The sequence below is a fragment of the Dermochelys coriacea genome, chromosome 8 (assembly GCF_009764565.3).
Source record: "Dermochelys coriacea isolate rDerCor1 chromosome 8, rDerCor1.pri.v4, whole genome shotgun sequence".
NCBI classification, from domain to species: domain Eukaryota; kingdom Metazoa; phylum Chordata; order Testudines; family Dermochelyidae; genus Dermochelys; species Dermochelys coriacea.
This window is the reverse complement of record NC_050075.1, coordinates 90,344,698-90,372,541: the sequence shown is the minus strand read 5'-3', so window position 1 is coordinate 90,372,541 and position 27,844 is coordinate 90,344,698. Positions and strand designations below refer to the sequence as shown.

The 27,844-nt window shown below is 41.9% G+C and overlaps 1 protein-coding gene and 1 pseudogene across 3 annotated transcripts in view; one reads left to right on the top strand and one right to left on the bottom strand.

The window, feature by feature from the left end:
* The window catches only part of JAK1 (Janus kinase 1), a 110,205-nt gene that overhangs the window by 68,012 nt on the left and 14,349 nt on the right, over positions 1–27,844 (bottom strand). The gene's annotated exons all lie outside the window — the stretch shown is intronic.
* On the top strand, positions 17,148–17,567 carry LOC119860827 (annotated as a pseudogene).

Here is a 27,844-nt window from a genome sequence, read left to right as displayed (position 1 = left end):
CTACAAAGTAGCCAGAGCTCTGGGGATTGTGTTGCATCAGTGAGACTTGGTGGGCTGGAGGATTCAAAAAGCAAGAACCAGTGCTTATATCCCTATCCCTCCTGGGCACCTGAATGCCTAGCGTGAACACCCTCTCTTCCTCCAAGCTCTTCCTCAAAGCACAACTGTTCAATTAGCCTTAGCCCACCCACCTCTACCCTGCATTGGGCTGTCAACTAATTTCATTTACTGAATAGAAAGTGTTTCAGAGTAGCAGCTGTGTTAGTCTGTATTCGCAAAAAGAAAAGCAGTACTTGTGGCACCTTAGAGACTAACAAATTTATTAGTGCATAAGCTTTCGTGAGCTACAGCTCACTTCATCGGATGCATTTGGTGGAAAAAAGTTTTTTTCCACCAAATGCATCCGATGAAGTGGCTGTAGCTCACGAAAGTTTATGCTCTAATAAATTTGTTAGTCTCTAAGGTGCCACAAGTACTGCTTTTCTTTTTGTGAATAGAAAGTGTGTGTATGAGGGGGAATATTATAATTCCAAGTTTTGTCTGTAACCTTTAAATTGCACTGCTTTTTATTGCTTCCTCTCCTCTTCCTTTGTACGTTTATTTACATTGCAAGCTTTCCAGGGCAGGGATCTGTTTGTATTCTCTCTCTGTAAAGCACCTCCAATGCCTTTAGCACTGTACTGTACAAATAGTAGCCCTCTTCCCACTCACTGTTATGGTACCGGGTACATATCAGCCAAAGTACTGTGAGAAACAAAGCTCTCCTCATCTCGGTTACCTCCAACAAGGGGAATCCCAAGTGTTAGTCTTTTTAAAAAAAATAGATATTGGTATTTTAGGAAAAGTTGGATTTATTATTTGTAATGTGGTAATAGCATGAGACCCCAACCAAGAACAGGAATCCGTAACAGTGACAGAGCCTGCCTCAAAGAACTTAGCATTTAAAAAGACAAGATAGTAGTTCAAAAAGGCAGAAAAATAGTATTGGCATCCTCATTTTATTAATGGGTAACTGAGGCACAGAGATTAAGTGATTTATCCAAGGTCACAGGAAAACTGACGGAACTGGGAACTGAAATCAGGTCTCCTAAATGCCAGTCCAGTGCTCACAAGACCATGGCTTTCTACTTGGTGATTTAAATAAATCCACCCTCCTCTGCATTACAACCCCCACCATTGAACACAACCTTCTCTCAGATTACTAGATCAGTCTACAACCTTGGAGTCTTCATCAACTCTGCAATGCAGTTAGACACCCAAATAGCCATGGTGGTAAAAGATACCCATTTCCATCTGTGGCTGGCTAAAAAGATTATGCCTGATACTAACAGACACTGATCTGGACACAGTGATCCTCCCCTTTGTAACTTCCAGGCTTGACCTCTAGTTTCTTATACAAAAGAATGAAACATGATGTCCTAAGGAAGCTAGAGCTAGTCCAGAATACAGCAGCTCATCTACATACCAGCTCAGAGTATTAGAAATGATACCTCTTTTCACTTCTCCCATATTGGCTATCCACTGAACAAAGTTCAAGGCCACTGTACTGATTTTTCAAAGCTCTGTGTGGTATTGGCGCTAGCTACCTGATAGATCATGGTGATAACCTCATCCAGCAGCTTCACTCCACTGGAAAGGAGGAAGACCTACATCTGCAGAAGACTGAATTTTTAGAGACCTCAAACCAAGACCATGGAACTTGCTGCCAGTAAGAATAGCCACTACCTTCAGCACATTCAGAACTTAATGCAAACCCCTTTGTTTCTACTTGGTTTTCCTGCAGTAAGCCTCTCAAGAACACCAGCACCCTCATCCTGTTTATTGTTGTTTGTTTTTAAATTCTCAACAATAACTTTGAGCTTTTTCCTGCCAGCAGGGCTAGAAAAGAGAGATTTTTACAGTTCCTTCTCATGGGAGGTGCCTAGTTACCATGGTGATGGCAAATCTTATTTAAAAAAAACAACAAAAAAACAACAACTAGGTAGGTAAATTAGACTTTCTAAAATGGGGGTGGAGGGATATTCAGGTGACCACCTCATCAGCTGGACACCAGTTTTCATAAAGATGTTTTATGTTCCCCATGAGAAAGAGTGGTACACGCAGCACCCATACGAGGAGTATAGCATACTGGTATAGCAAGATCTGCAAAATGCTCGTAGTGCAGGCCTGGCCTGAGTTCCATAGTCAAGGCCCAGCTCCTGTGACAGTTCTGTCTCTTGCACTGTCAGACTTCCCCTTGTTGATTGATGGTTTCACCGTCCCAGTGGAATGTAGCTGCTGTAGTAGGTTGTGGCCATGAAGGGAGCACTGATGTCAAGTAGATAGGCTCAATCCCAGGCTACAGGGGTGATTTCTGCATTTGTGTTCATGTCCAGCAGCCAATCCAGGTGATGGCCAACTATGTGTTTGGGTCTGGAGATTACCTGTGAGCAGCCTGAGGTGAAAAGTTCAGACTGAAGGTCTGAGGCTATAAAATCAAAAGCTTTGTGCACCTGGATGTCGAGTTTCCCAAGACAATGAGTTCTGTGAACGTCGTCATAATCAGTTTCACTGGGAAACTTTTATTGTTATTTGTAGCGCAGTAGCATCTTGAATTGAACTGCATGAGACTGAGTTCCTGCCATTTGTCTGGGCTCTTGTAAAGCAGCAGTTTTCCCTGGCCTGGATGTAGCTGTCCAGTGAGCTTTCCGAGCACTGGCTGCTGTTTCCATTGTTTTTACTTTTCCCTGTTATGACTTACTTGAGTCCTTCCCTGGTGCAAGTGATCCACCTGACTGGCAACAGCAGTGATCTATTGGTGTGTCAGATACCTGTGGAGGGACAAAGCTGGTGAAACTCCACTTAGGAGTAGTGGAAAGTGGAGGTGCAAATAGGAGACATTTTTTAAAAGGCACATGTGATAGGTTGTTTGGTGGCCAGATAAAAGAAGAGTAGCAAATGTTCTGATGCAGTACTTACATCTGGAATTGGGGGAGGGGTTCTGCTCTGCCTCAGTGGTTGGGGAGAGAATGAGGTGCTACTTCCTCCGTCAGTGCTTCTATTCTCCCAAACTATCTAGTTTTTGAGCTGGTTCCTGGCAGTAGGGGAAGGAGCCTGTGGAGTCTTCTGATGGGTCCTTCTCAGTGTAGGGAAGTTACATGTAAGAGTTGTAGAAGTCGCTTATTTGTCATGGTCACACCCTTACCTTAGTAAGGAGGCTAGAAATGCAACAGAGTTGGCACTCAGCCCTTTAAACTCTTTCTTTGGTTCTGCAAATAGCTGTATAGTTAGTTCAGAGACAGTCAGGGAGATTCTCCCAGGTAAGGACTAAGTTCAATTTAAGGGGTGTCCACAATAGGAACATTTAAGAATTTCTCACTACTGATAATACATGTTGAGCTCTCTAGGTGCTCGCAACATTGGCCACATTAGTATGGATCCTCTTTAGCATATTTAGGCTCATTAACTTGAAAGAAGGGTGTATTACTCCCCGAGTGAGGGGGAGAGAGAAACAGAAACAAAGGAGTTTTGTTGCCCAGGAACCAGGATAGGAAACTCTGTCAGATGCTTCAAAGGCAATGAACAATTAGCAAGATGCTACCCATATGTTACCTCCCCTTTTGTCCCGTCTCAGCATCTGGCAGTCAGAAGCTTAGGGACAGAGCACATGGGGTTTATCGCTGACCATCTTGACTAATAGCCATTGATGGACTTATCCTCATGCTCTTGGGCTGCTTCCCCACTACTCTTTTGTGGTCAGAGGCCGGAGTAGCTTCTCAGCAGAGAAGTATCCTGCTGCACTATCTATTGCAGTCTTCCACAGAAAGCTAAGGGTTCTGTCAAGATTTGAGGGGTTTTGGCTGTGGGTTTCATAGGTCTCAAAGGCCAGCCTTAGGTGGTTGTGGGTGAGGGAGGTAGGAGTAGGCAGGAAATCATGTATCATCTGTGACCTTTAGGGACATCAGTGATAAACTGAAACCTAACGCAAAAAAGAAAAGGAGTACTTGTGGCACCTTAGAGACTAACAAATTTATTTGAGCATAAGCTTTCGTGAGCTACAGCTCACTTCATCGGAAGTGAGCTGTAGCTCACGAAAGCTTATGCTCAAATAAATTTGTTAGTCTCTAAGGTGCCACAAGTACTCCTTTTCTTTTTTGTGAATAGAGACTAACACGGCTGCTACGCTGAAACCTGAAACCTAACGTTCAGCTTATTTTTACTTTGTAAAGAGATCCTGAAAGCAATAGCAAGTTATCCTTAATAAAATAGAAGTGCAGTTACCCATCATATTTATTTATTCTCCAAAACCAGAGGCTACCACAGGCAGCAGGTACACCGGGGTGGGCAAACTATGCCTCGCCAGTCATTTTAATGTGGCCCTTTAGCTACTGTGGGAGTCTGGGGCTTGCCCCGCTCTGGTGCTCCAGCTGGGGAGCGGGGTCGGGGGCTGCTCCGTGCGGCTCTTGGGAGCAGCAGCATGTCCCCCCTCCGGTTCCTAAGCATAGGGGCAGCCAGGGGGCTCCGCTCCGCATGCTTCACCCCTGCACTGCCCCTGCAGTTCCCATTGGCCGGGAACTGCAGCCAATGGGAACTGCAGGAGCAGCGCCTGTGGACAGGGCAGTGCACTGCAGACCCACCTGGCCACGCCTCCGCATAGGAGGTAAGCACTACCCAGAGCCTGCACCCCTGAGCCACCACCCCCCATGCCCCAGTTCCCTGCCCCAGCCCTGATCCCCCTCCCGCACTCCAAAGCCCTTGGTCCCAGCCCAGAGCACCCTCCTACACCCCAAACCCCTCATCCTCAGCCCAACCCCAGAGCCCACACCCCCAGCTGGAGCCCTCACTTCCCCACCTGCACACCACCCTCCCTGCCCCAGCCCGGAGCCCCCTCCTGCACCCTGAACACCTCATTTCTGGCCCCACCCCAGAGCCCACACCCGCAGCCAGAGCCCTCATCCCAACCCCAATTTCGTGAGCATTCATGGCTTACTATACAATTTCCATACCCAGACATGGTCTTCAGGCCAAAAAGTTTGCCCACCCCTGAGCTACACAGTATGGGCCTGCACTACTCTGTAGCAGGGTGGATAAAATTCCATGATTTTTTTTTAAATAAAAAAATCAGATTTTTTTTATTTAAATCGGATTTTTTTGATAAAATGCTTTTTGAGGGAAAAAGCCTAAAAGATAGTTTTAATTAAGATATGTTATAGCTCAAAGATATCTCAACATAGAATAGGGATTATAAATTCTAATCCTATAGTATGAGACAATATATTCATGTAATGTTTAAGAAAAGTTTTGTAAATGAGTTCCAATAGTTCATGAATTAGGGACCCAATCTTCTGGGGTCCCAGGGGCTTCTGTACAGATTATTTAGGTTTCTCTTTCTATCTCTCCAATTACAGGTTTCAGAGTAGCAGCCGTGTTAGTCTGTATTCGCAAAAAGAAAAGGAGTACTTGTGGCACCTTAGAAACTAACAAATTTATTAGAGCATAAGCTTTCGTGAGCTACAGCTCACTTCATCGGATGCATCCGATGAAGTGAGCTGTAGCTCACGAAAACTTATGCTCTAATAAATTTGTTAGTCTCTAAGGTGCCACAAGTACTCCTTTTCTTTTTCTCTATCCAATGGGACTCAGTGCTCAGTCTAGAAGATACCATCAGAGATGCTTAGATTTGCAGTTCTCAAACTGTGGATTTGTCTCTCCAGAGATAATATGCTTGTTAACAACAAAAATGTTTTAAAATAAATACATACATAGAGGTGAGAAATAACAGACCTCAACCCTATTGCAAATTTGTGTACACAGAGTCAATCCCTTAAACTCTCTCTCTAAAAGTGCAAAGTTTCAAAAAGTTCAATGAATAGAAATTTGTTGGGGGGGCAGAACAGATCTGGACAAGGGGGCACACCGCTCCTACAGTCCCAGGCTACACCCCAGGGATCCCGTCACATTCTCAAGCAGCTGGAGGAAGGAATCCTGACTCCTCATCACCAGCAGATCATGCTGTGCAGCCAACCCTCCAGCCCACAGCATGTATGTCCTTTGTCGGATAACTATAAAATTGGAAGATTAAAACTAATTTAAGTTTGGTTAAAGAAATGTGTTGTAAAGAAAGACCCTAAAAGTAATGAGTTATAAGGCCAGAAGGAATGAAGTAGACAGGATGTCTGGTTCAAAGAATAACTTAAGGAAATAATGTGAAATTTCAAAAAAAAAAAAAAAGCTTCTGACTGACAGGGGTGACTGCAGATGTTTTTCAATAAGATAATCTGTTTTAGAAAGAGCCAACATGGACCTTTCCCACCCCCCCACACCAGCAAGAAGGAGAGGAAGAAAAGGCCTTGAGGAGAAAGGAGGTTGTAAATCTTATCTGGATTGAGACTGGAAATAGCAGTGAACTGTCTCAAATTGGTGTTTAGATGAAGTCAGTAAGTGGCAATGACATCACTTGTTGTTAAAGGGTATAAAAAGGTAACTCTTAAAGGGTTCATTGCTAATATGTGTCTGACTAAGGGCATGGCTACACTTGCAGATGTAGAGCCCTGTGAGTTAAACCAGCCCTCGGAAAGCCCAGTAAGGAAAGCGCTGCAGTGTGTCCACACTGTCAGCTGCAAGCGCACTGGCGCGGCCACATTTTCAGGACTTGCAGCGACATTAGGAGCAGTGCATTATGGGCAGCTATCCCACAGGGCACCTCTTCCCATTCTGGCACTGTGGCTTGTGGGAACGGGGGAACGGGTGCGGGGCATTCTGGGTCCTGTCCCAACGCCCCGTGATGCATCACTTCACATCCCAGCAATCCCTGTGCTTCCGTCCACATTTGGCACCATCTTTCAACGTTTTTTTTTTACTGCACGCTCCGTCTTCCCTTTTGGTCTGCGGGAATGGATCCCAAAGTGCTGAGGAATATGCTGATGGGTCACACCAGCACGTCACGTTTGGTAGTCGAGTTGCTCCTTAAGCTACAACCTAACAGTGAGGAGTCCGATGATGATGGTGACTTGCATAACGCGTATGACACGAGATTGCTTGTGGCATTCACAGATAGGCTCACCACCGTGGAATGCCACTTTTGGGCTCGGGAAACAAGCACTGAGTGGTGGGATCACATCATCATGCAAGTAAGGGATGATGAGCAGTGGCTGGCTTTGCACAAATGGGTTTCCCTAACCGCAGAGGGGCAATAGATGGGACGCATATTCCAATTCTGGCACCAGCCCACCTAGCCTCTGAGTACGTTAATCGGAAGGGGTATTTCTCTATGGTTCTCCAGGCACTTGTGGATCACTGTGGGCGTTTCATTGACATTAACGCAGGCTGGCCCGGAAAGGTGCATGACGCACACATCTTTCGGAACACTGGCCTGTTCAGGAAGCTGCAAGCCGGGACTTTTACGGGACAGAAGATCAACGTAGGGAAAGTCAAAATGCCCACTGTGATCCTTGGAGACACTGCTAACCCTTTAATGCCGTGGCTCAAGAAACCCTATACAGGGAGCCTTGACAGCAGTAAGGAGCGGTTCAACAACAGGCTGAGTCGGTGCAGAATGACTGTGGAGTGTGCTTTTGGCCGTTTAAAGAGCCACTGGCGCTGTCTGTATAGGAAGCTGGACCTGGCTGATGACAACATCCCCACGGTTATATCCGCGTGCTGTACCCTCCATAACATTTGTGAAGGGAAGGGTAAAAGATTCACTCAGGCATGGAACTCGGAGGTTCAACACCTGAAAGCTGAATTTGAACAGCCAGAGAGCAAGGCTATTAGAGGGCCCAGCGCAGGGCTGCAAGGATTAGAGATGCCTCGAGGGAACAATTTGAGGCTGAAAGCCAACAGTAATGTTTGGTGCCCTGCACAGGAGTGAAGTGCAGTGGTTCCAATGTTAGTAGGAATCTGTGTTTGCTACACTGACTTGCAGTGCCTGTTGCTTTCCTGGGCTAAGGTATCTTTTATTTAATGCAATAATAAAGAATGTTTTCAAAGCCAAAAAATCCATTTATTGAAAAGAAAATTCATTTATTGAAAAGAAACAACAGTTTGGGAAACAGAAAGGGCAAGAAGTTGGGGAGGGGTGGAGAACGGTTCAATCACAGATTTGCATGTTCTGCTATCATACTCAGCCTTCGTGTCTGGAGTGCTGTGCAATGAGTGCTGCACTTCAGGCTGGCTAAAATGCATGGTGATGGGGGTTGAGTGCAGTGGGTAAGGGTCGTAGTTTACAGGGCTGAGTGGTGAAGCTACAGGTGTTGGAGGCGGCTGGTGGCGATAAGAACCTGGATGTTGGGGAGAGTGGGTTGGAGGTTACATGGGGGCACACGGGAAAGAGTTTTGGGACAAGGGCTGCAGTGGGGGGCGGGCACAGTAGAGCTCCGCCTGCATTGCTATGAATGCCTGTATCAAGTCCACTTGGCGCTCCATAATGCTTAGCAGCAGCTCCGTGCTTTGGTGCCAGTGATCCACTTTCTGCTGGCGGACCCTCCTTTCACTCTCCTGCCACTCCTGCCCTTTTTGATTTTCATGAAGGGACTGCTGCATTACTTCATGCAGCATGTCCTCTTTGCTTCTACGTGGCCTCTTCTGAATTCTTTGGAGTCTTTCGGCCGGTGATAACAAGGATGGCTGAGATCTCAAGGTTGCATCTGTAAAGCCAAAATGCAACACTTAACAGAGGCAGCACTGTTCACACCAGACAGAGCAATGATTCGCCCATACTTAAAGACAAGCACAGTATACGCAATAGCAGAATTTGCCCATCCCAAAGCGAGCACACATAACCCACAGGAGCCCCAAAATGGTGAGTAAGCACAGGGGCAAGGGGGACTGATTGTTTCAGGGCCGTACTGTCCTCTGGGGTTCTGTGCCTTGGGGAGAGCTAACAACTGCAGGGGGCCCCTATACTGAACACTGTCCCCACATTTTCCACAGGAGTTTGTCCTGGAAGATATCTCGCTGCTGAGGGTGACCTAGGAAGCAAGGGGAGGGTCTTCTACTACAATGCGGCTTCCGTCCTGGCCCATATGCAGCTTGCTTGTGTGCAGCAATGATCCCCCCGCCCCTCATGGTATAGTGGCGTGGACATGTTAGCCTGACTGAGACAAGGAGCACAGTAGCTCTGCCAAGGAACCTGCGTAGGCACATCGCCCAGCTTCTGCATGAGACCTTTGAAGAGATCACTGAGGCCGATTACCGTGATCAATGCCCTATTCCGCATCTAGGCACGCATGCAGCCCTAACCCTCCACGGCCCAAGAGTCTGTACCGAACAATTTCATTCACAAAATAAAAGCCGCTTACCAGGCACCTCCTCTGGTGTTTGTCCTTCCCCAGGCACTAGCCGCTGCGACTGGCTACCTTCCTTCTGGCTTGAGAACTACTCCTGGTTGCATGCATCTAGGAATGCCGGGGTGTCTCCCTCCTCCTTAGCACCCTCGCTCCCGCTTTCCTTCTCCTGCCTTGTTGAACTGGGCTCTGAAGTGTCCATGGTGGTCCTCGGAGTGGAGGTGGGGTCACCCCCAAGTATTGCATCCAGCTCTTTGTAGAAACAGCAGGTCGTGGGGGCAGCACCGGAGCAGCAGTTTGCCTCGCGGGCTTTGCGGTAGATATTCCACAGCTCCTTCACTTTAATCCTGCATTCAGTGCATCCTGGTCATGGCCCCTTTCCATCATGTCCCTTGATATCTGCCCAAAGGTATCGTAATTCCTACAGCTGAAGCACAGCTGGGACTGGACAGCTTCCTCCCTCAAAACACTGATGAGGTCCAGCACCTTGTCATTGCTCCATACTGGGGATCACCTGGAGCATGGAGGCATGGTCACTTTGAAAGATGCACTGAGAGCACTCCATGCCTTGCTGAGCAAACAAGAAGGGGATTTTCAAAATTCCCAGAGAATTTAAAGGGCGAGTCTGATGGTTGTCACCTGAGGGCAGGGCAGTAGAGTTCAAAGTGATGACCAGAGTGGCTTGAACAGGCATTGTGGGACACTTCTGGAAGCCTATCAGAGCACATTAATAGACCACGGTGTCCACACTGGCGCCGTGGCGCTCCAGCCGAGGCACAGCAAGGGTTATATTTCTTGTCGAGGTGGAGTCCCAGGAATGTTCCAGCTGTGGAGTCCGGGGGCTCTATGTGTCTTGCCAGCGTGGACGCGTCATGAGTTAGGGCACCCGGGGCTGTTTTAATGTGCTCTAACTCTCAAGTGTAGCCATACCTTAAGTTGGAGTCAACCAATGTGGGTCTAAGCATCCCTGGGTTTTGCCCATTTGTAATCACCTTGATCAAATGCTTATAAATGTTTTGTTACTATTTGAAGATAGGCCTTTTAGGCATGTTTAGAGCAACTATATAAATACCAGGTGGCCTTTGGATTTAATAAAGAAATTTATGCTTAAATTGCTATCAAGGTAATATCTTGCATAAATAATAATTCCAACATTCTGGGGACGGGGCAGGACAAATGACACTAAATTTCAGTAGTTCTAAATTCCCAGGGTGAAGGAGTAGTGACCTAATCTCTGGGCCTATGTAGAATTCTCTCCTAAAGAGAAATTGAGTAACGTAAGGGGAATAGAGGTAGGTACTTTGGATACCACTGTAAAAGAATGCTTGGCAGAGAATGGCATTGGTCCACTGAATGCCATGAATAAATTCCTGGTAGAGGACAAAGGTCTGTTGAATGCCTTAAATGGATAAATTATTGGCAGAACACGGCAGAGGTCAGTTGAATGCCACTGAAATTTTAAAGAATAAGACCCTTATGCAACCATGGAGAGAACAGTAATTGTAGCTAAAGAATGAGTGCAAAAAACCATAAAGCTCAGAGACACCGGCTGATAAATGTGTCACTTCAGGAGATAAGTAAGTGATTTAAGGAAAAAGTTAGAAGTTAAAAGGAGGTTTTGCACAAATTAACACTGCAGTGTTCAAAGAGAATAGAACTGTCAGAGGTTGTGGAAACATTAAAGAGTGAAAGTGTTGAAGAAGATAACGGTTTGATAATAAAACCCAGTTATAGCAATAAATTGGTATAGTCATCCAATGAAACCCCAAGTATTAAAAAACATCATGAAAAAGGGAGGTTAGATGGTCATAAAATTATCATCAACCTAAAACAGAAGGCTTAATTTTATGTTGAAATAGTGAGTATTCAAACTGGTCTGGGCTCTGACAATCTTCCAACCTCATTTACACTTTCTGTATTCTATTGCATACACAAAATAACAGGAACATATAGTACCACTCCTAAAATTTCACAGGCCACCAAGCATCTTGTCCCCTTTCCCCAGCTGCTAACTAGGGATGTAAATACTGGTTAAAAAAGTTAACCGGTTAAACAATTAAACTTATTTTTAAATGGTTAACCTTTTACATCCCTACTGGTTACATGGTACAGTTGGGCCTCCCTCTAGGAATATCGTCTTCCTAGAATTATTGCATATGTTGTGTGATATTTAGGCTTTCTAAATGTAAAAACTTTATAGTTGTTCTCTTAAATCATACTGCTAAACGTGTGATTCAGTAAAATAAAGGAAATCCCTTTTTGTGCAATAACTTTGGTTCACTTCAGTTTACAGGAAGTAGCAGTCACATTCAGGGAATTTCTATACACAAGTTTATAAAATACATCTGAACTTAAAAAGTTATTACTAAATTTATTAAATTCCTGATGAAACCCACATAAGGTATATAATATAATCAAGACATTGTTTTGTCTTTTTCATGACCAATTCAAAATAATCTAAAATGAGTTAGACACTGTTAGTTCATATAAAAGCTCTTATGTAAGTGGAAATAAAACTACTGTTCAAATTACAGGCTGTGATAAATGAAGGTGGGGGTGGGGGTAGCTCCATTTTATGGACACCAAACCAGACAGTTAGCTATAAAATTCCTCTTAGTAGCTGTTCTCTACTTGCTTTACCGGTAAAGCATTAACAAGCCCACAGGTAAAAGAAAAGGAGTGGGCACCTGACCAAAAGAGCCAATGGGAGGGCTAGAACTTTATAACATTGGGGAAAAAAACCTTCCCTTTGTCTGTTTTCTGTTCTCCGGAGAGCGGAGATACAGAGCAGCAATGCTGTAAGCAACTTTAAGCCAGGTATGATCATAAATCATCAGATCATACCTTGAACTACTTATCTGGAACCCCCAAATGCGCAAGTAGATCAGGAGTTTAAAAAGACATGATTAGGTTTATTTCCGTTTATTTCTTATGGCTAATGGACTCCTCCGTGCTAACCCCGGACGCTTTTGTTTGCTTGTAATCTTTAAGCTGAACCCCCAAGAAAGCTATTTTGAGTGCTTAATTTTTGAAACTGCTCTTTTAAAATCTAGCAAAAACCTCAAGTTCCAGATGTATTTTCTTTCTTTTTTGTTTTTAATAAGATTTACCTTTTTTAAGAACAGGATTGAATTTTTGGTGTCCTAAGAGGTTTGTGCATATTGTTTGATTAGCTGGTACCAACAGCTAATTTCCTTTGCTTTCTTTCTCAGCTCTTCCCCAGAGGGGGGTGAAAGGGCCTGACGGTACCCCACAGTGAGGAACTCCCAAGTGCTCCTTCCTGGGTCCAAGAGGCTTTTTCGCATTTGGGTGGTGGTAGTGTTTCACAAGCTAAAGTCAGAGAAAAGCTGTAACCTTGAGAGTTTAATACAAACCTGGAGTGGCAAGTATTAATTTTTAAAATCTTTGTGGGCCCCCCCCATGTTCTGCACTTGAAGTACCTCAGTGGGGATTCAGCCTTGACACAGGCAATGAAGAAACTCCATCTGAAAAAGCCTTCTTGAACAATGTTTGTTAGAAGCGCTATGTTACGTGTAAATTTGCTGTTAAATCTCATTGCAGAAAAAAGATGTACATTCAACAAAACGAACATGAGTGGTTGCATGAAATACACAAGTTAAAGGCCATATTATTAGCAATACTATTTGTTATCTGAGAGAACCCAAAAGCATGTTAGGTATTTCAAAGAAACAGCCTTGATCATGCAGAGGTGTGAGTAAACTTTACAAACATGGGCAGTCTCACTGAATACAATGGAACTACTCACATGTATAAAGTTATGCATGCTTAAATCTGCAGGACTGAGGTAAAGCCCCTGCCCCGAACAGATTATTGTCCACATTCAGGCATAACAAGTGAGTCATAAACCTAAAAAGGGAAGGAGAGAGGTAGAACAATAACAACAAAAGTAAGACCATGCAATTACTCAGCATGTACATTCTTGACAGTTACGTCAAGTTTCTTTTGGTTTGATTACAACCTTACTTCTTGTACATGAAAACAACAGAAGTAAATTTTAGGAAACAGTTAGGTAAAATAAAACATATTAAAAAAGGCCACTGAAGTGGAACTTCATTGCATTCACTACTTCACAGGGCTGTTGGAAATATTAATTAGTTGATGTCTGCAGTGAAGTGTTTTGGTGTAGAGTGCAATGGAAGACCCTAACCCTGCAAGCCAATCCAGGCAGGACCTACTGCTTAATAATAATTTTCCTGCAAGTTATGTGGGACCCACGTTAGAAATATTACTCACAGCGCTCTCCCTTCCTCAGGCAAGTAAAATATCACTAGTTTTTTCAATTGCCATCATCACAATAAACAGTAGGTAAGTTTTGTGCCTAGAACAGTACATTTCCATGACCGTGAAAAAGCATTTGCTTCCTTTTCATGACAAACAAAAGTGAACAGAAATTTTTAAAAATGAATATATACAGACAACAACTATTTAAGATCCACCATTATTACACAGAAGAGACATTTGTTTTAAAATGCAATTCTTTTTCATTCTAAATAGTGTAAAATCAGCTCCTGTGTCATTGACCTGACAAGGCGAGTGTAGGATTTAGGGTTTTTGTATTTCCTCTTTAAGATGTAATGACATCATCACTAACATCAAAGCTAAATGAGTCATACTGGAACATGAGATCCAAACTCCCATGAACTTTAGGGTGTTTGAATTCTGGATGAAACTTAGCAGTGATGACCCATCTCTACTTAAAATCATTACCAGGGATGCAGTTTCACATACCGATTAAGTGTCAGCAGTACCATCAGTCTGCAGGCGAAACAACACTGAACTCAGGTCTTGACACATTTTAAAACAAAAAACCCACAGAATTTTCAGTTCACCTTTTAAAATATATTTGTAATGACTCTTGCTTTCTCCCACCCTTCCCCCTGCCTTGGATTGGTAATGGCAGGGTTTTGGAGCCATAGTGCTGTTGCAGAATTCCAACAGGAGTAAATGGTCCAATAGTGAGGTCTCTGTTGCTTGCCCCACTATACTCAGTTATTCCCTGGCAGAGCAGTGTGGGAAGCACAGCTGAGGCCTCTCTGTTACACACTATCACCAATTAGCTAAGAGAGGAAGCAAAGAAAGAAAGCTTGAAGGAATTTAACACACACACACCTCATACACACCAGAATCAGTGGTGCAAGTAGAAATCATTTCTTGCTGGTACTGCACTCATGGGAGGGATACAAGGGGGGGCATGTGACCTCCCCACATGACCCTCCATCTGACTCCTCCTCACCCCGCCCCCATGCCGGGGCCCCTACACTCTCCCCGTCCCCTCCTACAACCCCCCTTTGTACATACAATCATCAACATGCATAACTACTCACTTTCCCCTCAGATATGTAGTATTCAGTCTGTTTATATGGAATATGGGAGTTGGATGAGGAGCCATTTCAGTGTATGTATGACTTATTAAAAGACAAATTTTAAGTAGAACTGCATCCTAAACTGTTTTATGGTATTGTACTCAAACATTGCATTTCAATGGGGGATTCAACTTCCTTTATAGAAACAGACTCCTGAAACTCTTACCAGTCCATAAAAGTGGTCCATAATCATGCAAATAGTCCCATTGTCTTCAATGGGATTGATCAAATGATTAACTGTTTACAGGATTAGGTTCCAAGTTTGTAAATTGTTCTGGATGAAACTGACAATGCCTGAGTTGTCAGATCAGAAGGCGCTTCATTCAAATAAAGATGGGCAGAAGTGTGATAAGTCTTAGCTCCATTGCTAAGATGAGGAACATATTTTCAGCAAAGTTCTTGGCAGATTCCTAAGGCAGCTGATTTAAGGCAGTCTGTGTCCGGCATTATAATCTTCACTTATACAGTAGTTCTCTCACCCACAAAGCTGGAAAATGAGGCATTTGTTTTCTTTGTGCTGCTCCAGTTCTAGTTAACAAAATTCATGTTAGACTAGTTTGGCTGCAAAGAAGAATTCTGTGTACACTGGGGACAACACCTGATTCCTGTAAGGCTGCAGAACTGGGCTGACATCAGAATCCAAATATCCTCTGGTCAGTGCAAGCAGAGGCATTCCTCTAATGATTTGGACTTGATGTGATGCAGTATGGATGCCATGGATAATTCAGACTAATGGGGAGAAACAGAATCAAACACTATTCAAACACCTTCCATCCCCCTCACCCCTCCCCTCCCCCTCAAGGACTCCTGACCAAACAGCACAATACATATGCTAACAAACTTAAACAAAGCCTTTGTTTAAGTTTGTTAGCATATGTATTGTGCTGTTAAAGCCATTTAAAGAATGAATGCCCTCCCTAGCTAGCCCCAAGTTTTTCTAGTACCTCGTACCCTCTAAAAATCTCTTGCCAGTATTGCGTACTGCAGGGTACCACCATACTTGCACTCCTGACCATAATACAACTACATACTCTGTAGCTGCGAGTTCAAAATGATACGAAGGAAACAAGATTTTTAAGAACTGTCTGAAGCATCATAAACTTTGCAACCAAGTCTGTGGCTGTGTGATGGAACTATATAGCGGAACTATTCTGAGGAATGGACATTGAATAAAATTATACTTAAGTGGGTTTTTATTAAAATAAACACTGGTAAAGTGCAGCAGGGGCAGGAAGCATGTTTGTCACCTGGTATCCATGCATTTCTACAGTGACACATAAGCTGTATAGCTGCAGAACATGTTCCCTGGCTGGTTACATGCTTGCTTATATAAATATAGTGCTTTAAAATGGCTAAATTGGTCCTAGCCTCAAATAAAAGTTAACCATAAAATGGGTTCCATGTGCTCTTAAAACAACCCAGAAATGTGTCAATAATGTAGGTTAGTTACAGCTATTGCACATTAATTTACAAACAAAATGAGTTTCAGATTTGAATTTTATTCTTTGCTTTTTTTTTTTTTTTTTTTTTTAAACTATACAGACATCTTCAGCCTGAAACTGTTCAGGGCTCATATACGGAGTGCCATTCATGTTACATAAGGAGTTAAGAAGTTCCCAAGCATCCACAGAAACATAAAGAGTAGACTTTATGGTTCCTTGAACACAACATACTCCTGACAAAATTCTCCACCACTGTGGGGGTGCAGAATTCATATGGCCCGCATATTTCTGTGCCCTCTGTGCAGAAAAATGCAAAAGAAATCTGCAGGGGGGACATGCGTCTCTTCCCCAGCAGTCTTTTCATAGATATTCATAGAATATCAGGGTTGGAAGGGACCTCAGGAGGTCATCTAGTCCAACCCCCTGCTCAAAGCAGGACCAATCCCCAATGTTTGCCCTGGATCCCTAAATGGCCCCCTCAAGGACTGAACTCACAACCCTGTGTTTAGCAGGCCAATGCTCAAGCCACTGAGCTATCCCTCCGGCTGCGTGTCTGTTCCAGCGTGCCTGGATCAGCTTTAGCGACACAGATCACTGCGGGGGGCTTGGCATGCGTGCAGGGGAGACGCTGATCACTGTCAAAGGGCAGGGCTGGCCAACAAGCGAGAAAGACCGTTCCTCTCTCTCTTGATACTGCAGCTTGAAGGGTGTGGAGGAGGGTAGGGTTTTATGTTATGCAGGAGGAAGGCTCTGTCCCCCAGGCAGAAGTGTAGCAGCCTGCCTGCCTAGGAATGCAGTCTCAGAACTTCTGTTAGTAAGTAATCTAGCTAGAAATGTGTTAGATTTCCTTTTGTTTACTGGCTGGTCAAATAAGCTGTGCTGAATGGAATGTATATTCCTGTTTTTGTGTCTTTTTGTAACTTAAGGGTTTTGCCTAGAGGGATTCTCTATGTTTTGAATCTGATTACCCTGTAAGGTATTTACAATCCTGATTTTACAGAGGTGATTCTTTTATCTTTTCTTTAATTAAAATTCTTCTTTAAAAAAAATGATAAAAAATGGTTCAGCATCTGACGTACCATTGTAGGGTGTCCTACAACACAGCCTCTAACAAGACCAGGCTGTCCTGGACACCAGGTAACAGGATTGTTTACCTTTACACTAAGAAAGTTGGCAAGGCATCAAAGTCTGCATGTGGTGTGTGTCCAGGAAGACTTTGCGGTGTTCGTGCTGTGCGCCCTAAAGTCCTTATGAGGTTGTCAAAAACAAAGAAGCATGTTAGCAGAGCCTATGGCGGTTCCATGTGTGCTAAATGTGTCCTTGACAGAATCAAATGAGCTTTCCTTATTGAGGAGCAGAAGATTGTTGTGAAAGTGTTGAAGGCACAAGCACAGAGTCAGAAATCTAAGTGAATCTCTTTGTATTGTCTGCCTAATAAATAAAAATTCAACTTAAAAAAAAATTAACTTCTTGAGAACTGTAAAAACACTTAATTAAATATTAGTATCATGTTACTGAAAATTGTTTGTTATTAAGTTAAAGAAAATATCTTTTGTTAAAAAAAACACATTTTGTTAATGTTGCAGTTGATGATTAATTGATCTCATTCTCTAAGGCAGAAATGTAGCAACCTGTTTGCTTAATAACATTGTTAATTATTCTATTGTTAGTTAATTGTTCCCATTCTCAGTCAATTCCTCCATGAGCATAAAAACCTGTAGAAGTTTTAAGGCACCTACATTGCCAGAGTGATGTAAAGCCTTATAAATGACAGTAAGGGAATCAGCTAGAAAGATCTATGTGCTTTCTCACTTTTTTCCTGAGCCAAAGTAGCACAACACAGTTAGATTTTTCCTTACGCATTAAAAAAATTAAAAAAAAAAAAAAAGCAGCAAGCCTTTTGAGGGCAAATAAAATATTTACCAAGCAGTCAATAAAATGTCAGGACAACCAGAACCAAACACTTCCCAAAGTACCCAGCTAGCTCGAGGACGATGATTAGCAAAACCGAATGACTTTCATGTGTGACAGTCTCAGCAATTTAAAATGACATTCTACATACATACGTGTGTGTGTATGTATGTATGTGTGTGTGTTCTCTCTAATGTCTGAGCAATTTAAAATGGAATTCTACGTACATACGTGTGTGTGTGTGTGTGTTCTCACTAATGTAGTTTAAATGAAAATCCAGGATTATAACTGGAACGCAGGGTATTAGTTACCAAGTATTTGTAACTTAACTTTCATGTGTTTACGAAATGCTGAATAGTTATTGTGACTTTTTTCTGTATGGTAGTTTACCAAAACAATTGAAACTGGTGTGATTATATTGCATTCTTTGGACAAATAAAATTTGCAGAATTTTGCAGAATTTTTTATTTTTTCGTGCAGAATCCTCCCAGGAGTAACAACACAGTTATCACATTAGCCAGTACCAACAATCAATAACTTTTTTTATTATTATTTGTTTAAGTTTGCGGGCATTTATCTCCCTTCCCTCCTCCCAGAAGCTGCACTCAACTGGAAAAAAAGTAATTCTCAGGTATGATTGAATGTGTGGTCATTTCCCCCCTCTGTTAAATGTGACCCTAAAGAAAACAGGAAGAAGACAGAAGGGAAAACAGATGTACAAGGTAAAAAACAGAAAGGCAGGAGGAGGGGAAAGGGAGAGGAAGATTGAGAAAAAAAAATAGGATGAAAAGATGGAGATGCAGAAATTAAGTGGGAAAACGCTGAGCAGTAAAGAGCCGAGAAGAGAAAACAGGGAGGCGTAAGGTATTTTCTTATTGTAATTCCATTAACCTGGAAATTCTTCATAGATACCAAAAAGGAACCCTTTATATTTCAGTAATGGTCTCTCTTTGATAATCCTAGTACATACTAGTTTTAGTTGCTCCCTAGTAGACCTTAGGTTTTAGGGTAGTAGCTGTAAACAGTGCTGTTTTAAGATAAACAGGAATGTTTATTTTATGCAAATATGTTAATTTATTTGATTAAATTCCTAAAAGGCTGATAATCACAAGAACAATCAGGTCAACTTGAAAATGCATAAACATTCAGAAGAACTGTAATTTCCTTCTCTTGGTCTTGAAGTAAGAGATGGTCAATCTAATATGCCCCCAATTAATTAGACTTTGGATTTTTAATCCAGTTGACTGTAATTGTCTAACTCTAAAATCAAATCCATGTTAAAGAAAAACTTGCCATAAAACACATTAAAGACCAACTGAAAGGCAAAAATTAGTAACACTAAACAGATTTGCGTGCGGAATAGTATATTAACCAGATGGGTCTGGGCACACAGTATTCAACACAGGAACAAGTTTTACTCATTTTTGCAAATTTTTTTTTCAAATTCTTTGTAAACTTCAATTTAATGATTTCACTGAGGGGGTCCCAGGATGTTTCATTCTTTCAGAAATAGCTTCAATAAGCAAGGTATTATTACAAGATTTCATTGTGGGGGAGGGCAGACATAACTTTCTGAGCCATTCAAAAGTACTTCTGTGTTAAACGTGCTTTACAATCTAGATATCTGTGCTTATCTCTTCTCATTTTCCTGCTTTGGAGTTCACATTTTAGTAGAAGAGTAAGAGTTTAATTTTGAAAAATGATTAGCTGTACAATCATTGAAGTTTCAGAACAGTAAGAATTTTTTTTCAGCATGTGGTCTGCGTGCACATGCAATAGTTAAATCTAGTCTGCAAGTTCGCATGCTCAAGCGGAAAAAAAATATAACCAGGTTTCTCTTTACAATACTCTTTGACTACATGTAAAACAGATTTCTTCCCTTTTTTAAAAAGGGAAGTTAACAAAGTTTACACCCAGCACTCTAGTGTGCTAGGGACATACACTAATGCAGTAGTCAGCAGTCCTCTGCCTGTCAGCCCTGACTCCTCACACTGCAATGATATTCATAGCACCTTCTCTTAGTGGGAACCAAAGCTGTAATGAAATTCTAAAGAAAGGCAGAAGTCACAACCCAGTGGCAGGCTTGGCGGTCCATTGTCATTTTAAGCTACTTTACATCCTGATCTGGGCTGGGACTGGAGAGACCCCACATGTAACTTAACGACACCGAGGGCCTCTCTAAATTAAGACCGCTTTCCAGGTGGTCCTATGGGCTACAGCAATGCCCAGAATCCAGGCACTGCTGAGGCCCACCCCAACAAACCGCTCCTCTCCTAGCCCACCCCATCACAGAACATTCCTTGTATGTGGAGTTAGGAGGGGTCTTCTGAGGACAACATTACTGCTATCTTTCACAGCTTCTATGGCAATGGAATCCTCACCCAGCTGGAATCAGAATATTTAGGGCCTCTTATACAGCTCCAACCCTTCTACTCAGCATAGAGTATTCAAGCAGGAGTGAAGATCTCATTCCAGACTTTATTTCACAAGAGCTCTGGGCCAGATTTTCAAGTGCCCAACACCTGAGATTGTTGTCAGATTTTCAAAAGAGTTCAGAATGCAATGTAATGATCTATTTTGAAGATAAGTATCAGAGCGGTAGCCGTGTTAATCTGTATCCACAGAAAGAACGAGGAGTCCGTGGCACCTTAAAGACTAATAGATTTATTTGGGCATAAGCTTCCGTGGGTAACAAACCCACTTCTTCAGATGCATGGAGTGAAAATTACAAATGCATCTGTAATTTTCACTCCATGCTGTAAATTTCTCTCCATGCATCTGAAGAAGTGGGTTTTTTTACCCACGAAAGCTTATGTCCAAATAAATCTGTTAGTCTTTAAAGTGCCACCGGATTCCTCATTATTTTGAAGATCTAGCCCTAAGAGCTTAGAGGAGAAAGCTAGGGATCAGATCTGACAAAATAAAAGGCATTCAAAAAACCATTTGAATAGATAACAAAAATAGCCAGATTTGAAAAAAATGCAAAACCTTTCCCACAATACCACACACACACACACAAAGTTAAATCCCTGAAAACTGAAGGGACAAGAGAAGAATATATCTTTATGCATACACTTTACTTTGTGACATGCTTAAATACCACTGTGATTAATGCTGTACAAGAACCTAAATAGATACCTTCAAAGATTTAAGATGACCTTCAAAGGAAAAAATACTTTGCACTCTTTTGCTTCTCTATAATGTATTTAAATGCCTACCTTATTTTGTTTTAAACACATGAAAAATGTAGGCTTTTATTTTTTTGGCTGAAGATCTCAAACTAATGGATCGTGACATCAAGACACTGAAACCTTGGCAAATGAGATAGGAATGGAGTTTAGTCAGAGACTGTTTAAAACTTTTGTTTTTTTATTAGCTTTTGTTAACATCTAATTAACTCAAACACACACAGGAGAAAATTTATCTTTGTGAAAGACTCAACCCCTACCTGTCCACCTAAGCACTAAGAAACTCCCACTGAATTTCCCTAGCTCTTCCAAGAGCACTTCAACAACAACAACAAAGCAGGAAAAAAAAAACAAAAAACAAAACACAACTCCTTCCAAGCCTTCTTTATGCAGACTGAAGAAGGGAAAAAGTGACAAATATCCTCTCCCCCCCATTTATGGATATCCAGAAAACATGATATTCCTTAGCTACTAGTTTCCCCTTTGGCCTAGATGTTGAAGGAATCAAACATAAAATTCTTTGCTTTTCTTAAAAGGGCCTGTCCAGGTATCCAGTTACAGGATTAAGGGCTCAATTATCTTGCACTAAATGCAATTCTATCTTGAAAAGTGAATACAAATAGTATCTTGAGGTCCCACTTTAGTTGTGCTTTAATTACTTCTATATCAAATTTGCTTAGTGTACAAAGTTAAAATTTTATTTCTAGTTATCCTCTGTACAATTACTACCCTATGATCTGAGAGTCAAGCTAGATTCTCTCCTCCTTTCACATCATCACCCATAAAAAAAAGTTCTGGAGGGCCAAATTTTGTTTCATTTATACCTGTGTACTGCTATTGGCTTTTAAAGGGATTGTGTTTCTATAACAGAACATAATTTGAAGATACTAGGACAGCCCAGGTGTAACTGAGAACTTAATCTGGCTTTGCCACTTTTTTCCTTTATTACTAACAACTATGCATGAAGAGAAAAGGATCATTTATTTTTCAGATCACAAGCTGTGGGGTTGAATGGGGTTATTTGCAGATCTAGCAGTTAGAAAAAGACCTCCTTTTACATATAAACTAAGAAAGCTTAATATGAAAATCAGTGAACCAAAATCAACACAGAGTTTCATGATACCATTTTTAGAGAATTACCTTTTAGATTTTAAAGAATGCAGTTTAAATGCTAATGTTCCTATCAGTACTTCCAATCAGGTCAAATTCTTAATAAAAATATGTCACCATATAAAAGCCCTTAAAACTCTTCTTACAACTCCTCCCCAATTATGGAGGGGGGGTGATTAAGGGAGCTTTAGGAGTGGAAACAATCATGTAGGCTGCCTGATCCCTAAATAGCTTTTACAAAAGGGTATTTGTCCTCTCCAACAGACATACAAATTAACAGTTACAAACTCTTATAATTAGAAGGTTTCCCTGTACTTTGTTCCACAGATGTGTGCTACAACATAAATCATCTTTGTAAGGTAAGTCTACGCAACTAAGTTCTACCAGTGCTTAGCTTTTTCTTAAACTTATCTCACTGAGCCTATGTTTGGCTCATTTAGTCCTGCAATCTTATGTGAATATGTACTCAATGAGTAGTTCCACTAAAATCAACATGAGCAAAATTATTCATGTGCGTTTTTATAGAACTGGGGCCATAGTTTGATCTTTCTCATATATTTTAATTAAACAAACCTTTGCTTTTTCAGTATGAGTAAGGATTTGTATAACTTTGGCAAGCCCTAAATCAGCTAGTTGGGACAAAATTAAGGTTTAAAAAAAAATGCCAAAACGCTCAGTCTTCCAAATTTACAAGAGAGTATAAATGTGTATATTTTCAGTATGCTCAAGGGCCAGTTAGGGATCATTCACAGGTAGTATAGGGCTTGTGCCTTAAACTTGCAAAGTTACGCCAAAGTCCTATCTGATCCCTGCAGACAAATTGCAGTGTATTTGCTGATCCTGAACAGCTCAATTATATATTCTGAAAAGCAACTAATGCATATAGTTGTGGCTTCTTGTTAATTTTTTAAGTCTTATCAAAAAGAGGGCCAAATCCTGAAAGTGTCTTTAAAACTACATCTAGTTTACCAACCAACTCAGTAAAATCAGTAATGATCTTCTGCCCATGCTTCAAACTGTATGGGCAATTAAAAGTTTTAAATGGAGGGAGGAGCTTGCTAGTTAGTTCTGGTAACATGATGGGCTACATTTTAGCACCTAGGGTTTTCTAAAAATAAGATCATAATGGTCCAAACTGCTAATGTTCCTAAAAAATTACACATGGACTGTGAAGTAAATATAAGGTAACAGTCCTATTTGCAAATGTAAATTAGGTAGTTAGGCTCCTATGTCTTATTGAAAGCCAATGGCACATAAGCCCCTAAATGACTGTATCATTTGAAAATGGGACTTAGACTGCTAAGTCACTTATGCCTTGCAATGCTGAGCTGAGCAACACCTAAATACCTTTAAAAATCTGGTTCCAAGTGCCTAGCAAATCTATTTCCTCTTAATTCTTTTCCCTTTTCAAACACTCTAATCTACTTCAATTAAACTTCAGAAAAAAGATTCAACCCTTTGACAGATATTTCTACCTCAGACACATTTTACAAAAGCCTAAGCTGCCTGACAAGGGTTGACTGGAAAGGACAATTAAACATAACCTAAAATCTAATGTTATGAAGAAATATTAGTCAACTTTTATAACTAATTTCATTATTCATATTTGTCTGATGCACTGTTAACTGAACTTAGCTGGTGACTTAATACCAAAATATGAGTTAAATTCTGTCCACCTGCATATAGGTACAATTACCACAGCATAGGTTAACTGCTGAATAGTATACATATATCGTACAAATCAGTTACATGTTGTAGTAGAAGTCGACAATGTTATGTATAAGTTGGGCCTTACCAATTTCATGGCTGTGAAAAATGTGTCACAGACCATGAAATAAGCCCTTCCCCATGAAATCTGATCTCCCCCTTGCTGATGGGAACACCCCAGTGTGGGGGCTCCTAGCTGCAAGTCCCATCTGGGCTGGGGAGGGAGAGGACTTGTCCTTCCCCTGCACGGCCACTCTCGGGGAGATTAAACCCACCTCAGAGTACCTTCCCCCTGCCCAGCCTCAGAGGTTCATGCAGCTGGAGAAGACTTGTGGAGATGGGTCAGATATCCCCCCTGCTCCTGCGAAGGCCACAGCTAGCGGGGCTCCTAGGTGCGAGTCCCTGCTGGGCTGGGAGGGGACAGCTCTTGTCCTTTCCTTGCATGGCAGCTGTGGGGGGAGCGTGGGAGAGAGATCAGACCCACTTCCGGGTACCTTTTGGGTTGGCACCTCCCAAGCATACAACACCCTGAAATTTCAGATATAAACCACTGAAAACATGAAATTAACCCATTTTAAAACCCTCTGGGTGTGCAATTGATCAAAATGGACTATGAATTTGGTAGGACCCTGTGTATAAGGGATGAAGAAGTCCTAACAACAGCCTGGCTGCACATAAAGGTAAAATATTTACCAGAGAAAATTTAAGAATTCTATTTCATGCTATCACTAGGATATCCTGTAAACAGGTTGGCAGGGAAGGGATTAACACAGCATTTTGTGAGAGGGAAAACCAAAAGACTGGACCTGGAGTGAAGAGCTTTACAAGTTAGTAGGGCTAGGTTAGCTTTGTGGAACCAGTTCTGCCTAAGTACACAGAGAGTTAAAGGGTTGCAGTCTTGTCTAGACACAGAAATGTCAGATTAATTTAAGTCATGGTTTTGCAGCTATTTAGCTAAACTCAGTGGAACTCTGTGTGGACATGTACATCTGTTTAAACCTAGCATACATCAGTTCAACTTGCCCTTGTTCTGAAAACTAGACTTACATGATGTAAATGTCCACACACAGTTTGCATAGAGTTAGCTAAAGCCCTGCATAACAACACCTTTAACTAAACCAGTGCAACTTCTGTATTTAGCCCAGGGCCAAGAGTAGTAATGAGGAAGGATCTTTAAGAAGAGGACTGGAGCTGAAGAAAACTATTGGGATTCCTCCACTTCTTTAGAACTTAGCTAAAGCAAGCCACACTTTACCAGTACTTTAGCTGAGGGAAGCCCTGTTGTAGCTGCGTTTGATCGCTAAAGCGACAGGACAGACTCAATATTTACCTTTCTGTTTCAGAGAAAAGTTCACTGCAAAGGTGTATAAACTTCACCCTCCCTTCTTAGTCTAACCACCCTGTCATACATTAAGTGTATTTATTGTCAAATAGCTATGGAACCATTTTAATTGCACAAATAATGCCAGATGTCTTACAGACAAGCATGAAGGTAAAACAAAGATAACTGAATGAGAGCGTTTACAGTGTAAACCATGGCGTTGTATATTACTCCTGGGAGCATTCTACATACAATATTTTAAAATCTGCAAATTTTGTCAAAACAACACTACATAATCACACCAGTTTCAATTATTTCGGTAAATAATTGAAACCAGTTTCAATTATTTCAAAATACCTGTCAGCAAGTATGTCTGTAACAATACAGACACACAATTTTCCCCAGGAGTAGAGAGGAACGAGGTTGTCGTAGGGGTTTCTTTAACTGTTTCTCTGTCCCCTTCCACCCTCAGAGCCCAGCCAGGGGGGGCAGACACCCACAACCCTGCCCCCCAACCCACCCATGATGCCCCCCCAGCCAATACCCTCCCAAAAACCAGCCCAGATACCCACACACCCCCACTAGAGCCCGGCTGTGGGGGCCCCCCTTTTGCCCAGACACTGTCCTCCCCCCTCCCCTGAGCCCAGGGATCCAGAGGGAGAAACAGCCTGATGCTCAGTCCCAGACTTGCAAGGAGTTTCCTGAGCACCACCCACTCCTTCCCTCAGGGTGTGCAGGGAACTGCAGCTGCCAGGAACCCTCTAGGTCCTTCCCCCTCCCCCAACAGTGTCTTCTATGTGCAAGCTGGGTTCTGCTGAGTCCAGTGGCCCCTAGCTGAATTGCAGCCCAGTTCTGTGGGGAGGGGGGAATAAATTCTGAGCACATGTTAATTTCTGCAAAATTCTGCATTGCACAGTGGCACAGAATTCCCACAGGAGTAGTATATTTATTCCTCTCAAAGGACATCCAGTTCAAATTTGCTTTGTTAAGAGACTTTTTTTTTTTCAAATTGTCAAATCGAAAGAAGTCAAGCTGTCTGCTGCTGTCTCTTGGTATATAACCACAAGCAGATTCACTAATTGGAATATAGAGGAGCATTTTATTGATCTATGAACCAAAACAGAATTTTCCTCCTTCTAAGTGTATTGGCTCAGCAGTACTAGCAGGAGCAAAAATTCCTTTTTGTCAATAAACAGATAGGACCCTAAGACAAACAGGGATCAGAGAGATGTTGAATAGGAATACGTTGGTTTTTAGAGTCATTTTTCTGACCATAGCTGCACTTTCTGGAAGACGTGTGAACTTTGAGTATCCTCTAACGTCAAGATTTTTTACATATTAAGAGACTTTCTAAAAAAATCAATATCTAATTTTTAAAAGTCAAATAAAAGGCAATTAAGCCATCCTTTGTCTGGGGGAGTCGGAGATTCTTGTCTGAGAGAGAGATTTAATCATGAAGGCCATGAAGTCATAAGATCACATCAGAAGAATCTGAGTCCATTAGGAATGTAAACCACTCAAATAGAACTCATCACAGGGAGGGAGGGGAAGAAGTGTTATGCTATAGTTCTAGAACCAAAGGTATATTTTTAACAATAAAGTCAAATGCTTATACCTATGTTACTCCATCTACAATCCTCAGGCCACCATACCAGGACAAAAAATGCCACAGAGAAAGTGGAGAAGTTGGGAAGGATTCTATGTTGAGTGAGAGTTGGAGGACAACAACTTGTTTTCCAACTCTCACTCAATGGGAATGATCATGGAACGAGTGTGTTTCTAGTGGGGTTCTGCAGAGATCAGTACTAGGTCCAATGCTATTCAATATTTTATCAGTGATTGGGAAATAAATATACAAACTGCTGATAAAACTTTGCAGATGACAGACTGCTGGAATGGTAAATGAGGACAGGGTAGTAATACCTTGATAAGTAAGGCTCATGCAAAAAAAAATGCATTTTAATACAACCAAATGCAAAGTTATACACCTAGGTAAGAACAAGGAATGCAGGCCATACCTACAGAATGCTGAAATAGTCTCTCATTCCCGACATGATTCAGTATTTCTACCACTTCCTGGTAAACATGAAAGACAAGGAGCATTTACGAAATTTATAGCTTGGATTGAACAAATGCCTTCCTATAATCATAGCTGATTCATATATATTTGAAGGATGAGTTTTCCTTTTTCTCATTGTGTGAGAGGCAATCCGCTTGAGTAAAGGCATATACCAGAGAAATGATTACAGTGTAAGTGGCTCCATGACATTTATGTGGCTTGGCAACACTGCGCAAACAGCAAACAATGCAAACAAACAGACCTCAATATGAAGCAATCCAGTGGCACATAAAAGGGGACACATCTAGCTTAAGCACCTGACTAATGCCTTGTAAACAAATATGGCTTAGTACAAACAACCATTTTCAGTATGATCTTAAACTCTGCTGAAAAGGGGAAACTGGTCATAAGTGACTGTAACAACTTGTTGTTGCTTGGCATCCATCAATCATGCAGCTG